The sequence below is a fragment of the Bos indicus genome, chromosome 8 (genome assembly GCF_029378745.1).
Source record: "Bos indicus isolate NIAB-ARS_2022 breed Sahiwal x Tharparkar chromosome 8, NIAB-ARS_B.indTharparkar_mat_pri_1.0, whole genome shotgun sequence".
Taxonomy (NCBI): Eukaryota; Metazoa; Chordata; class Mammalia; order Artiodactyla; family Bovidae; genus Bos; species Bos indicus.
In genome coordinates, this window is record NC_091767.1 from 15,322,019 (window position 1) to 15,336,106 (window position 14,088).

The window sequence follows — 14,088 nt, forward strand, 5'->3', positions numbered from 1 at the left end:
TTTTCCAAGTTGGTACTCAGGATTCTATTAGGTAAATTGCCAGCTATAAGTGTGACTTTATTGAACAATCTAAGCATGTAAACAGATTCTTCTTTATTTTTTACTTGGCTTGGGCTATCTTCTGTTTACTAAATACTTGCAGATGCGCATTCATCAAGTCCCCTTTTCTTGTGTGCTAGGCATTATCACCCCACTCCAGTACTCTTGCCTGGAAAATTCCATGGATGGAGGAGCCTGGTAGGCTGCAGTCCATAGGGTCGCGAAGAGTCAGACAAGACTGAGCAACTTCCGTTTCACTTTTCACTTTCATGCATTGGAGAAGGAAATGGCAACCCACTCCAGTGTTCTTGCCTGGAGAATCCCAGGGACAGGGGAATCTGGTGGGCTGCCGTCTATGGGGTCGCAGAGAGTCGGACACGACTGAAGCAACTTGGTAGCAGCAGCAGCAGGCATTATCACTTATCTCAAATTGTGTGCCTCACTCAAAATGTTGAGGGTATATTTCCTCAAATTCTTTGTTCTGAGCTATTCTAGCTCAGCCAAGCTACACTGATCATTTTTTATGAAACTGACTTTTCATTCCTTGCCTCTGCTTCCTGTGAGCAGTATTTACTCTGTTACTACTATTTTCCTGCTACTTTCCTAGATCCCTTTGTTGTGAAGTTTAATTCAGTCACTCAGTCATGTCTGACTCTTTGCGGCCCCATGGACTGCAGCACACCAGGCGTCCCTGTCCATCACCAACTCCTGGAGCCTACTCAAACTCATGTCCATGGCGTTATGATACCATCCAATCATCTCATCCTCTGTTATCCCCTTCTCCTCCCACCTCAGTCTTTCCCAGCATCAGGATCTTTTCCAATGAGTCAGTTCTTCGCATTAGGTGGCCAAAGTATTGGAGTTTCAGCTTCAGTATCTGTCCTTCCAGTGAATATTAAGGACTGATTTTCTTTAGAATGGACTGGCTGGATCTCCTTGCAGTCCAAGGGACTCTCAAGAGTCTTCCTCAACACCACAGTTCAAAAGCATCAATTCTTTGGCACTCAGTTTTCTTTATAGTCCAATTCTCACAACCATATGTGACTACTGGAAAAAAAAAGATCTCCTCAATTTAAGAGGAATGAGTCACATGATCTAGGACCACATCTGGACCTGACTTCTTACCTTATCCATTACATTTTATCCAGAAGGTGATCTGTATCAAAGATCAGATTCTTGACCCCATTATTATAACCATTGATTTCATTTTTAGGAATTATAGCTTTAATTTTTTCTTCAGTATTCCATGAATAACCCAGGAAACTCAGAAGGAATTTCTCTTTAGATAGCTGTACTCCTTCAACTCCCACCAAAAGAAATACACACAGATACACATACTTTTTTGGGTTTTATCAAGACATTTCCCCCATCTTCTGTATCCACTACCTTACCTGACCCAACCATTGTTTTCTTTCTTTCCTTTTTTTTTCATTTAACAAAATAATCTCTTTCGTTCTTTATAGTTGGCTACTTCTTTTGCATATATGCCATTTACTTTGCTGTTAGAGCTTATTTTATATCTTTCTTAAACAGTATTTGATCTTAACTAAATTGTCTTCTCCAAGCAACATTAGGAAATCCTGATATAATACACATTCTTATTTCATTAAAGATGTCATATTTTTAGATATGATCATAAGAAAATGACTTGTGATATTCCAGGATCACCTCCCTACTCCACTGAAACATTAAAATATGTTTCAATTAACTAAACGGTAGATTTTATTTGATAGCTTTCACATTCCATATATATTTGTAATTATTCGATAAACACTTTAGACATTAAAAAATATTTTAAGTGACTTAATGATATAAAACAAAACTTATAATTAGTTGCAGGTAGCACTTTATTTTATGGAACATGCAAATTCCAATTTAGTGACTTTATGCTGAGACATATAATATAGGACAGTGGCGGCTGTCTGCAAAGTATGGCACTGTGTGTATCTTTACTGATTAAATGAGATCACCATATGAAAATACCTATTACAGCACTTGTCACAGAGACCGTTCAATAAAGGTTCAGAATTGTTTAGATATGAATAGCAAAATGAGATCCAGCCAGTCAGTTGTTAACACAGAGTTAGAAAGTGATGAGGCACTGGACTAGCTGATGTGTTTTTAGGAAAGCAGGAGAATTCTACAGGACATCCAGAAACTTCTAAAACGCTGTGCAGTCATTTTTGGCATTTCAGTAGTTTTTGCCTAGCGTCCCATTATTATGACGTTTAGAGTGTTCTCTTTCTCACCAAAAGTGTTTAACATTTTCTTTCAAAGTTTGTTTCTCTCTAATGTAAATGTAGCTTCTGATGTCTTTCTGGAATCTAACCCAACGTGTTATTCACTATACAGAATTTATTTGTCTGGAAAGCATTTTTCTTCAAAGTGAGTTCTAATACTCAAGAGCAGACAAAAGAAATGAAAGAGCACGTAGTGGGGGAACTAGTAAAAAATTATATATGTATATATATGCTATATATTATATGCAAATACCTATATATTTGTGTAAACATATAAGTATTAAGTGTATATAGATATTTGCTATCTATATTGGGGCTTCCTAGGTGGCGCTAGTGGAAAAGAACCCTCTTCCCAATTCAGGAGATGTAAGAGATGTGGATTTGGCCCCTTGGTTGTGAAGATCCCTTGGAGGAGGGCATGACAACCCACTCCAGTATCCTTGCCTGGAGAATCCCATGAACAGAGGAGCCTGGCAGGCTATACGGTCCATAGGATTGCAAAGAGTATCTATAGATACTGAGCATCTATATATACTAAATAGATGAACTGAGTGACTAATCCACACAGACACACACACACACAGTTTCTGATAGCAGCTTTTAGAAACACTGAGTTAGTAATGTAATTTACATGAATCCAGCCCTTAAAACATGAACTTATATGACCCTCTTACAATGGGATAAGAAGATGCTCGTTTATTTCCATTCAAATGTGCCACACATCCCTTGACAAAGTTATACTTCCGAGTTAGAAACACCATTTCCCCCACTGTCTCTGTTCCTACTCTCATCTTCTTTGCCACTTACTGGATTAGAGTTTCAGAAAGGGGTGGGAGGTAGAATGTCCATGATGCTGCTTTATTGAGGGCATGCCTGAGACTTGGATTCGTGCCTGAGGACTATGCATTAGGTTTGGATTGAGGGAGATGTAGGAGAGGGATGGAATATAGTCCCATTCTATACAAACAGTATTATTAATTTATGAACTCTGTATAGTATAGAGCTTCTCTCATAGCTCAGTTGGTAAAGAATCTGCCTACAACGCAGAAGACCCTGGTTCGATTCCTGGGTTGGGAAGATCCCCTGGAGAAGGAAATGGCAACCCACTCCAGTATTCTTGCCTGGAAAATCCCATGGACAGAGGAGCCTAGCAGGCTACAGTCCATGGGGTCACAAGAGTCAGACACAACTTAGCAACTAAAGAGAAAGAGAGAGAGATCGTATATATTGTCTAGAAGTAGAAGCCACCTACATGCCTACATATTATATATCAGCATATCAAACTTATAACTATTATTTTCCACATTTTATGAATCTTCTCCAGGAAAATTATGAAACAAAGTAAAAATACTTGCTTAAATCTTGCAAGGAAGTCAATAGTAAAAAGAGACAAGGAGCCAACAGCCCATAATACTTATAACTCAGTGTTATAACCAGAAAAGTATTTATATTGGTAATGTGTACATAATAAGAAAACATTTCCATTATAAATGCTTTAGTTTTCATACTTCAACTGCCTTTCCCAGTAAAATAAGATGGGATTGAATAGTTTTTATTTTTTGTAGTTTTGTAATCTGGAGCCTATTTGGTGCCTTGGAAGTCCCAGAAATACATAACTTGCATTTCTATTTTGTGCATTTAACAAAATCTATGATAACAGCAATAAAGAGGGAGTTAATATTTAAATGGAGATAAGTGATAATAAACATTTAACAGCTAATCAGCATCACTCTACAGAGACATATATTGTTCTAAACGTTATCTTTCACCTTTTATTTATAGTAATTGAAGACTGCCACTGGGAAGCTGCATCATGAGCTACTTGGGCTTCTAAAGTGTCCAGTGGATTTTTCATCACATAAGGTAAATGCCAGATTTATTTTATTTGTATTTTCAGGATGTAATGAAATGCTATTTTTTGTATTAAGATTTATTTTCTTTATACTAAGAAGAAAGTAAATTTTCTTTTATTTGGTCATACATTTAATTAAGTAGTTCCTCTGGCTTGTTAGCTCTGAAGTGACTGGGGGAAGTTATTGACATATTGACAACCACTTCTAGGCTTATGCATTTTCCTCTATAAAACTATCATATGTATTATGTGTTTCAGACAATCTGTTCTCTGTTTTTGTTTGCTTAATGTCATCTTGTCTCTTTAAATACTATGTTAACATGTTCACATGTTACACATAAAATTTAATGGCTAAAGATATTTTCTTTATTAGTATTTATGACTGAGGTAGTTGTGTTGGAGGTAGATTATTATTAATTTAAAGTGGTAGTTGAGTTACATCTGGGCTTTTTTTTTTTTTTCATTAATTCTGGAGGGTATACCTAAATATACATTTGCTCACCCTATAGTTTATAAAATTACAGCTACAAAAGTAGAAACTACTTCGGTGGTTTGAGTATTTATAATGTGGATTACTTTCTTTTCCTTGGGAGATGTTATTAGTTTTTCTACTTTGTCTTTCTCTACTAGTGGTCCTTCATCAAGCATCACAATAATTTTATTTTTATTATTTGTTTTATTTTTGTTTTCAGTTGTAAGAGAGTAAAACATTTGCAATCACTGCTTTCTTTTCACCACCTGAGATTACAGAGAAAGGATTTAGAATTCCAGGGTGCCCAGGAAGACAAGGTTTGGCTAGTAACTATGAAGAAAACCTCATTTAATACATCTAAAGGGAGATACATGGGGCTGCTCACTTGTGTCCTCATGAAGACCAAGAAGTGAAGAAAAGAACATCTTCATCTGAAAAATGAGTTTCTAAGAAAGGAAATATGCCTGCTTCTAGCACTGTTTCGCATGTCTGTCAAACAAACAATAATAGTAAAGACAGAATGGCTTGTATGTAAATGGTTTGTCCAAGTACAAATGGCGGAAATAGATACAAACATAAACACATAAGTCTAGAATGGTGTTTTGGTTTCTAAATGAAACACATTTTCTATGCATTCAAATAGAAATTTAAATTAGAAATAGAAATACATTTCAAGGCATAATAGGAAAGAAATTAAATATACATAAAATAGACTAAATTGTTCAAATTTTAAATATCATGACATCTTGATAAAACTTAAATCATAAACTGCACGCTGAAGCACATGACTCAACGTTTTACAAGGGGCTCCATTATGTTAACTTGGATGAGCTAAGAGGCAAAGAATGAGCAGTCATGTGAAGAGAATTAGAGGAAATTGCTCATCTATTCAGCACAAAACTGTCCATCATTCACAGGGCCCTTCCGATCAAAGAGAACATTTAATGGCACTTATAATATGGTAAATTTGACGTGATTTGAAGACACTGTGAACTATTATTTCTTCTTTAAATATTTCTATAGTATAGCCTTTCATAGTTCCTTTGGTCAGTTCAAGTAATCCTGGTAAGTTCATATCTTGTTTTCTGGTTGAATTTATGTGAAAGTCTACCATCTATCCCTTCTTGTGAACCCAAAGAACACTGGCTGTCTTCAGATATACTTTGATAGTAGATAGAAGGTGGTTTTATTTTTTCAGCAAAAGAAGGAGAAATACATACAATTCATTTGTTATTAATATTTCATTTAATGTTGATGTGGTTTTTAAAAACATCCAAGCCATATGGAAATTTGCACTGAGAACTTTCATTTTAACAGAAGTTTAAAACAGGTATCATAAGCGGAATGAAAGGACAGAGCCCATATTTTTTAGAGACTTTTTCTAACAAATAAGCTCACTTTCACCTCCATTTTCAGCTGCTTACTCCCAGACACTGACTCTTTTTCCTTTGCCCTCAATCTTCATCTAAAGTGACAGATGGAAATTTTAACTTTGCCCCACTCACTCCCACAGGTAATGAACTCTGCACCTATTTGTTATTGCTAATGTTCATTTCCTGAAAACTTTAGGTGAATTTTAAAAAATTATTTTCCTCATTCTAAATATCAGAATATGTATGTGTATGTATATCAGTATTGGTTAAGAGTGAGATAAATTATGAATATAGCAGAGATATTTTATGTTGTACAAAGAAGCATATATTCAAGTTTAGAAAGTAAATGTATCCCATGTGATAGCCAGCGTGCAGTTAGAATGTGAATGAAATTAATAGGCATATTGAACAGAGAAGGCTCTGTAAAATAGGTTAGCTCAGAATGGGAATAGAAGACTCCCAACTGAGAACTGAATACACAAATTAAAGGACAGTGATAAACTCAAAGATAACTGCCCTGAGCAAATGTGATAATGAGGGAACCTATAATTTGAAAGAATTATATATTCCATTTTTTAAGAAGATATGGGAGTATTGTTTGATTTACAATGCTGTGTTAGTTTCAGGTATACAGCAAAGTGAATTAGTTATACATAGATATATATCTAGGGGCTTCCCAGGTGACGCTAGTGGTAAAGAACCTGCTTGCCAATGCAGGAGACTTAAGAGATGCAGGTTGGATCTCTGGGTTAGAGAGATCCCCATGAGGAGGGCATGGCAATCCACTGCAGTATTCTTGCCTGGAGAATCCCCGAGACAGAGGAGCCTAGCAGGCTTCAGTCCATAGAGTCGCACAGAATTGGACACGACTGAAATGACTTAGCACACACACACGCACATACATATATCTGGGCTTTCCGGGTGGCTCAGTGGTAAAGAATCAGCCTGCCAGTGCGGGAGACAGGACAGAAGCCGCGGGCTTGATCCCTGGGTCATGAAGATCCTCTGGAGGAGGAAATGGCAACCTACACTAGTATGCCTTTCTGGAAAATCCTGAAGACAGAGGAGCCTGGCGGTTCACCAGTTCATGGGGTCCCAGAGTCAGACATGACTTAGTGACTCAACAGCAACGGCAGCGGCATGCATATATCCTCTCTTCTTCACATTCTCCAGTTCTGAAAGGCTCTTGTTTTTGTTTTCGTTTTATTAGTTTTTCTTTGTTGTACAAATCTTTTAAGTTTAATTAGGTTCCAGAGACTGATCCAAGAAAATATTGCTACAACTTATGTCAAAGAGTGGAGGGTATTGCCTATGTTCTCTTCTGGAAGTTTTATGGTACTTTATCTAACATTTAAGTCTTTAAACCATTTTAATTACATTTTTGTATATGATTTGAGGGAATGTTCTAATTTCATTATTTTACATGTGACTATCCAGCTTTCTAGTCATTACTTGTTGAAAAGACTGTTTTTCCTTTACTGCCTATTCTTGCCTTCCTCATCATAGATTAATTGACCATAGGTATGTGGGTTTATTTCTGGACTCTCTATTCTCTTACATTGATCTATTAATATATATCCATTCCCCCCCCAATACCACACTATTTTGAGTATAGCTTTGCAGTATTGTCTGACATCTTGGAGAGTTATACCTCCAGCTTTGTTCTTTTATCTCATGATTCCTTTTCAATTCTGATCTTTAGTGGTTTCTTATAAATTTTGGACTTTTTTTTATTTCTCTTAAAATATCCTGAGTATTTTGATAGGTATTGCATTAAATCTGTAGATTGCTTTGAGTAATACGGCTATATTAATAATATTGATTATTACAGTACAAGAACATAGTATATCTTTTCATTCTTCTGAATCATCTTCAGTTTCCCTCATCAGTGTTTTATAATTTTCAGCATATTGGCCTTTGCCCTACTTCATTCATTTTAATGCTGGATCTTTCTTGATATGTGATTTTAAGCAGGATTTTTTCTTTTTCTTACTTTCTCATTCTGGTATTTCATTATTAGTATATAGGTACACAACATATTTCTGTGTATTAATCTTGTGTCCTGCAACCTTGCTTAATTTATTTATTAGTTCTACCAGTTTTTGAGTGGAGACTTTAGGATTCTCTATGTAGAGTATTATATCATCTGCAAATAGTAATTATTTTACCTATTCCCTTCTAATTTGGATACATTTTGTTTCTGTTTTCTTGTCTGATTACTGTGTCTAGAACTTCCAATACTATGTAAAAGAGAACTAGTGAGAGAGGCATCCTTGTCTTGTTTTTGAATTTATTGGGAAGCTTTCAACTTTTCCCCTTTGAGTGCTATGTTGGCTATAGGTTTGTCATAAATGGCCTTTATTATGTTGAGATATGTTCCCTCTATAGCCACTTTGATGGGAGTTTTTTGTCATGAATGACTGTTGAATTTGTCAAATGTTTATTCTGTATCTGTTGAGATGATCATGTGGTTTTTATCTTTCCTTTTGTTGATGTTGTGTATCACATTTATTGATTTTCTTTAAACTTTTTATTTTGTATTGGTATATAGCCAGTTAACAATGTTGTGACGATTTCAGGTGAACAGTGAAGCTATACATACACATGTATCCATTCTCCCCCAAGCTCCCCTCCCATCCAGGCCACCACACAACACTGAGCAGAGTTTCATGTGCTATATAGTATATCCTTGTCAGCTATCCGTTTTAAACTTAGCAGTATGTATATGTCCATCCCAAACTCCCCAGCTATCCCTTCTTCCATCCACCTCCAACAACCATAAGTTCATGCTCTAAGTCTGTGAGTATCTTTCTGTTTTGTGACTAAGCTCATTTGTTTCATCTCTTTTTAGATTCCACATATAAAGGGTGTCATATGGTATTTCTCCTTGTCTGTCTGACTTACTTCACTCAGGATGACAATCTCTAGGTGTATGTGTTGAGCCTTTCTTGTAACCCTGGAATAAATCCAACTTGATCATGTTGTATGATCGATTTTATGTATTGTTGGATTAGGTTTGCTAATGTTTGCTTAATTTAAGATGATTTTTATAAAGAAATTTTATTTAGAAAAAATGTAGAATTTCTTCAGGGATTTTTGGTTTAGGCTTTTCTCCCAGCGGTAGTAGTGCAACTTGGAGGATGTAGTCTTGGTCTGGGAATACTTTAATGATGAATTTTTCCAATGAGGCAGAGGGTGGAAGTGTTGGCTTTATTACTTTGAAGAAAGTGAAATAAGTAGGCTGTCTTAAGAGCTGAAGTTGAGAGAGAAATTCAGGAGTATGTGGGTTGAAATATTTAAGCCCTCATTTCCTTTCTGAGCAAGTTGAGGTTTAATCTGCCTGGAATAATTCTATTTTAGTAGAATAGGATATCAACTTTAAGTCAACTGTTTACTCAGTTTTAGTTCATCTATATTAGAATGAAAGTGAACCTCAAGATTCTTTTTAGCTCCCCAAATCTATGAATTCCACCTATCTGACATGTTTCCAACAGTGAAGCAGAATGTTTTAGTGGTTGCAATCTCAAACCCAGTGCAGCATTCCTGGTTTCCACTTACTGCATCTGTCACTTTGGGAATTTAGGGGAGGTTTCTGAGGCTTTAATAATCTATGAAAATAGGATGATGGAACTACTGCTTATGGTGTGATACTGTTATTGAGGTTCATGTATTAATGATGGTAAAAAGAATGACTTAACATCAACCATTGCTAACTATATGCTTTGCCATTTCACTGTTCTTGAGTTAGAGCCCAACAGTTAGTTCCCTAGGAGTACATTTTACAGAATGGATTAAAGTTGAATATTTTATGGGTACCTTGTTTATTATTTTTTTAAATAATTTAGGATTACGATTAGGATAAGGTGTTGACCTTTCAATAAGAAAGTTCATGTATTGGGTAATATCAGAGTTTTTCCTGGGGAAAGTCCAGATGTTGACTACAAATATTCCCTTTTGTACTTCTCTGCATAGGTACAGTGGTAGCCTGTCCACATAAGTATTCTGCCTTAGGCATCTAGTTCAGCTCAGTTCAGTTCAGTAGCTCAGTCTTGTCCGACTCTTTGTAACCCCATGAATCGCAATACGCCAGGCCTCCCTGTCCATCATCAACTCCCGGAGTTCACCCAAACTCCTGTCCATCGAGTCAGTGATGCTATCCAGCCATCTTATCCTCTGTCATCCCCTTTTCCTCCTGCCCACAATCCCTCCCAGCATCAGAGTCTTTTCCAATGAGTCAACTCTTCGCATGAGGTGGCCAAAGTACTAGATGATGCCAAAATTATGCATGTTTTAAAACCTAAGGATTTGTTTTAATTAGTAACACCAAATGAGTACAATCTGTTACTTATCATACAATATATACACCACAATTTTTCCCAGCCAGTATTAATCAGCAAAGTAGTAGCAAGAAATAACATTGAAGGAGGATTGCCTGAATAATATGAATATTTTTCATTTGTAAATATAGCTGTAATTTTATCAGTGTATTAAATAAGACTGTTAAAATATTTGTATTCACTCTATAGAAGGTCACTAAATTCAATCAATACAATCAACCTATGCCGATTTGTGTTAATAGATGTCAGAAACCTATGTTTACATTTATTGTGGTAATGTTATTCATGGTATGGTTCTTCTTCATTCTGTGTAGAGTGTCTCCAATAAGGAGATGATGCAACACACTTCCCCCCAGTTTCAGCACTCCAAACTGGGAGGTGGGTTTCTCCTGGCAACTTGTTTATTTTTAGCTTATCATTCCAGTAGATCGTGTAATAGATTTATTTGAAGGTCCTTGTAGGATGCTGCTGCTGCTAAGTCATGTTAGTCATGTCTGACTCTGTGCTACCCCATAGACAGCATCCCATCAGGAAGCTTATAATTGATTCTGTTTCAGGTGTCAGTGAGTAAATAGAATTGAATGGCATAAATGATATTAAGCACAACTGCCTTTGATCAGTCTGAGCACGAATACCATGTGTTTTATTTGGTTCTAGGGTAGGTTTGGTCAGGATGCCATCTTGTCTTCTTTCAGTGTTTATCTTATGGTGGTGTTGTGAATGTTAACCAAGATAATCACTTAGTATATTAATACATATTTTTGGTAAATGTTAGCTATGGCTAATATTGATATAAGAAGTTCCCAAGAAGCAGCTCTTTTTCTGCTACCATTCTTGGCTTACCAACACATACACACACATGTTCATGAATGTATGCATTCAGTTAACATTTATTGAGTGCCTATCATGTTCACTTATAATTCCTATGTCTGTGAGTAAGCAATATAGATAAAGTGCTTGTCCTCACAGAGCTAATGTTCTCAATGGGTGTTGTAGGGTGTGGAGTTCATTAACAATAAAAATAGACAAAAGAAAATACTCAGTAATAAGGCACGCTAAGTTGGAAATAAAATAGGTTGAGAGCCTGAGGAGCTGCTTTGAATTGTGTTATCAGAAAAGACCTAATTATAGAGGTGATATTTTAAGCTGGGTACTGAATGAAAAGGAGTTACCTATGCAATATCTGTCAGAAGAGCTTTTTAAGGAGAAGGAATATGTAAGTAAGTCCCAAGAAGAGACAGTAATCTAAATGGCGATTCTAAGGGACTGTGGGATAGTCATTGATGAACATGTAGGTGTGTAGGCATGAGTCTGCCTTATCTGTATTTCACTGTAAAGGCTGAGGTCTTCCTACATGGAGAAGCTCAGTCATCTTATTAAGGCACTCTTCTACCTCATGGTTCAGATGGTAAAGAATCTGCCTGCAATGTGGGAGACCTGAGTTCGATCCCCGGGTTGGGAAGATCCCCTGCAGAAGGGAATGGCTACCCACTCCAGTATTCTGGCCTCGAGAATTCCATGGGCAGAGGCGCTGACAGGCTACAGTCCATGGGGTGGCAAAGAGTCAGACATGACTGAGCGACTTGCACTTCACTTCACTTCACTTCTCCTTTCTATCCTATCTCTCCACATGGTAAACTGACCAAGGACTTAATCCCTAGGCAGGTCCCTCTGATCTGTATTTTCCTTGAAGGCATCTGATCTGATCAGTGTCTACAATACAATTTGGTTTTGAATTCGAAGTAGAGTAGCAGAAATCTCTCAGACTTCTGATCCAAATCCTGGTTCCAGCACAGCTTATCACAGTTCTTCTTAGCATTTAGGTCCTAAACACTGGTAATAAGAAAGTGGAACTTTGCCCAGTTGCCTGTATTCCTTGTAGACAGTTCCTTTAAAAATGACATAGAAAGTAGCCCTGTAGTCTGAGAAAGAAGTCCAGTAGTCCTGGATTCCTCTAGACACTAGCTACTTGTTTTCAAGCAGGAACTAACTTTATCCCTAACATTATTGAACCCATCCATGTTAAAACAAGATATTTTTATCTTATACCAAAACAACTTAGCCATCTCAAATCCTCTTAGGAATAAGCAGAATGTAGCATATACTCTCAATGTAAGTATTTAATTTCTTTCTTCTGTTTTCCAAATATCTCATATTACCTAGTTATGGTAGCATTTTTGCTTCTTATGAATATCAGAGTCCCACTTATTTCAATAAGGTACTTCCATACCTCAGTTCTCTTAATGTTTATCGGTTCAGATTTAATCTCAAATGGATTCTTTCAGAAATACTGGTTCACTTTTGTGCTTATCTCAACCCTATACTGGTCTTCAGGTATCCTGTGTGTGCAATAGTTGATTCCTTCATGACTCAGTAGTTATCTTCAGTGAACAGCAGACAGGGGAAGAGGAAGGAACTAAATGTAAGAATCATCTTTTAAATGCTTTACATTTTCTTTCTGTACCCATATGTTTTGTCAATGATCAGTGTTTTATTGCAAAAACCTGAAAGTATTGGGTTTGGCCAAAAAGTCCGTATGGATTTTTCATTTTACAGAAAAACCTGGATGAACTTTTTGGCCAACCTAATATTAATAGCTGTTTTGGAGATTTGAAGAAGTGAAGTGAAGTCACTTAGTCATGTCCAACTCTTTGTGACCCCATGGACTGTAGCCCACCAGGCTCCTCCATCCATGGGATTTTCCAGGCAAGAATACTGGAGTGGGTTGCCATTTCCTTCTCTAGGAGATCTTCCCGACCCAGGGATTGAACCTGGGTCTCCCACATTGTAGGCAGACGCTTTACTGTCTGAGCCACCAGGGAAGTCTTTTAAAGGCCACCAGGGAAGAGATTTGAAGGCAAGGAACTTATTTCAGCATTTGATTTGCATCCTCTTCATGGCTCTTCCCAATCTTTTGATCCGAGTTGAGGTGCACTGAATCAGTTTTGCGTGTACTGCATGCCTTTCCCACAGGGCATGGTGAATAGCTAATCAAAAGACAACTGCACCTCCACACGCTTAGATCACCATCAGTTTGTCACCAGAAATGCTTAGTCACTCAGTAGTGTCTGACTCTTTACAACCCCACTGACTATAGCCCACCAGGACTGTCCATGAGGATTCTCCATGCAAGAATACTGGAATGTGTTGCCAATTCCCTTCTCCACACCAGAAAGGAGGCTTGCAATGAATTTAAGTCCTTGTATTTTCTGACTGATAGATATCATGTCTGCCCTATGTTTATCACCTTATCTTCCCAGCTACAGAAGATAATAGTGAAAATAGTAAGTGTCCTGGGAACCCTTACACACCTACCCTCAATATGTGAAGTTCTGTTAGTATTTTTATACTCCAACTCCATGAAAACTGTCTTCCGAGGAAAACTCCATTTTCATTCAGAATGTTGGAAATCAAGATCTTCGTCCACCAAGTAAACCAATGTTTAAATGAAAATGGATGTCAGTGGAAATAAGAGAACATCATTTTTGTATCAGTATTTTTGCAACAGCCTCTATAACACTGTGCCAGACATTATTTTAAGTACTTTGTGTTTAATTTATTAATCCCCATAACAGCCTTATGAAAAAATATTATCATTAGCCTCATTCTGTAGATGGAAAAACTGAGGACTCAAAAGGTTAACTTGCTCACAAGCTCACAGGTGATAAATAAAATACAATATGTTACCTAACAAGATGCACTTCTCAGTAGAGGCCTACAACAAAAAACTACTTCTTGAGAGGTTATAGTTCGCAGTAATAATAATGTAGTCATT

At 36.9% G+C, this 14,088-nt stretch overlaps 1 protein-coding gene across 1 annotated transcript in view; it reads left to right on the plus strand.

Moving 5' to 3' along the window:
- The window catches only part of LINGO2 (leucine rich repeat and Ig domain containing 2), a 1,233,386-nt gene that overhangs the window by 408,104 nt on the left and 811,194 nt on the right, over window positions 1-14,088 (plus strand). The window contains exon 3 of the mRNA XM_019965854.2: window positions 4,062-4,142. The gene's annotated coding sequence lies outside the window, so the exon portion shown is untranslated. The remainder of the gene's footprint in view (window positions 1-4,061; window positions 4,143-14,088) is intronic.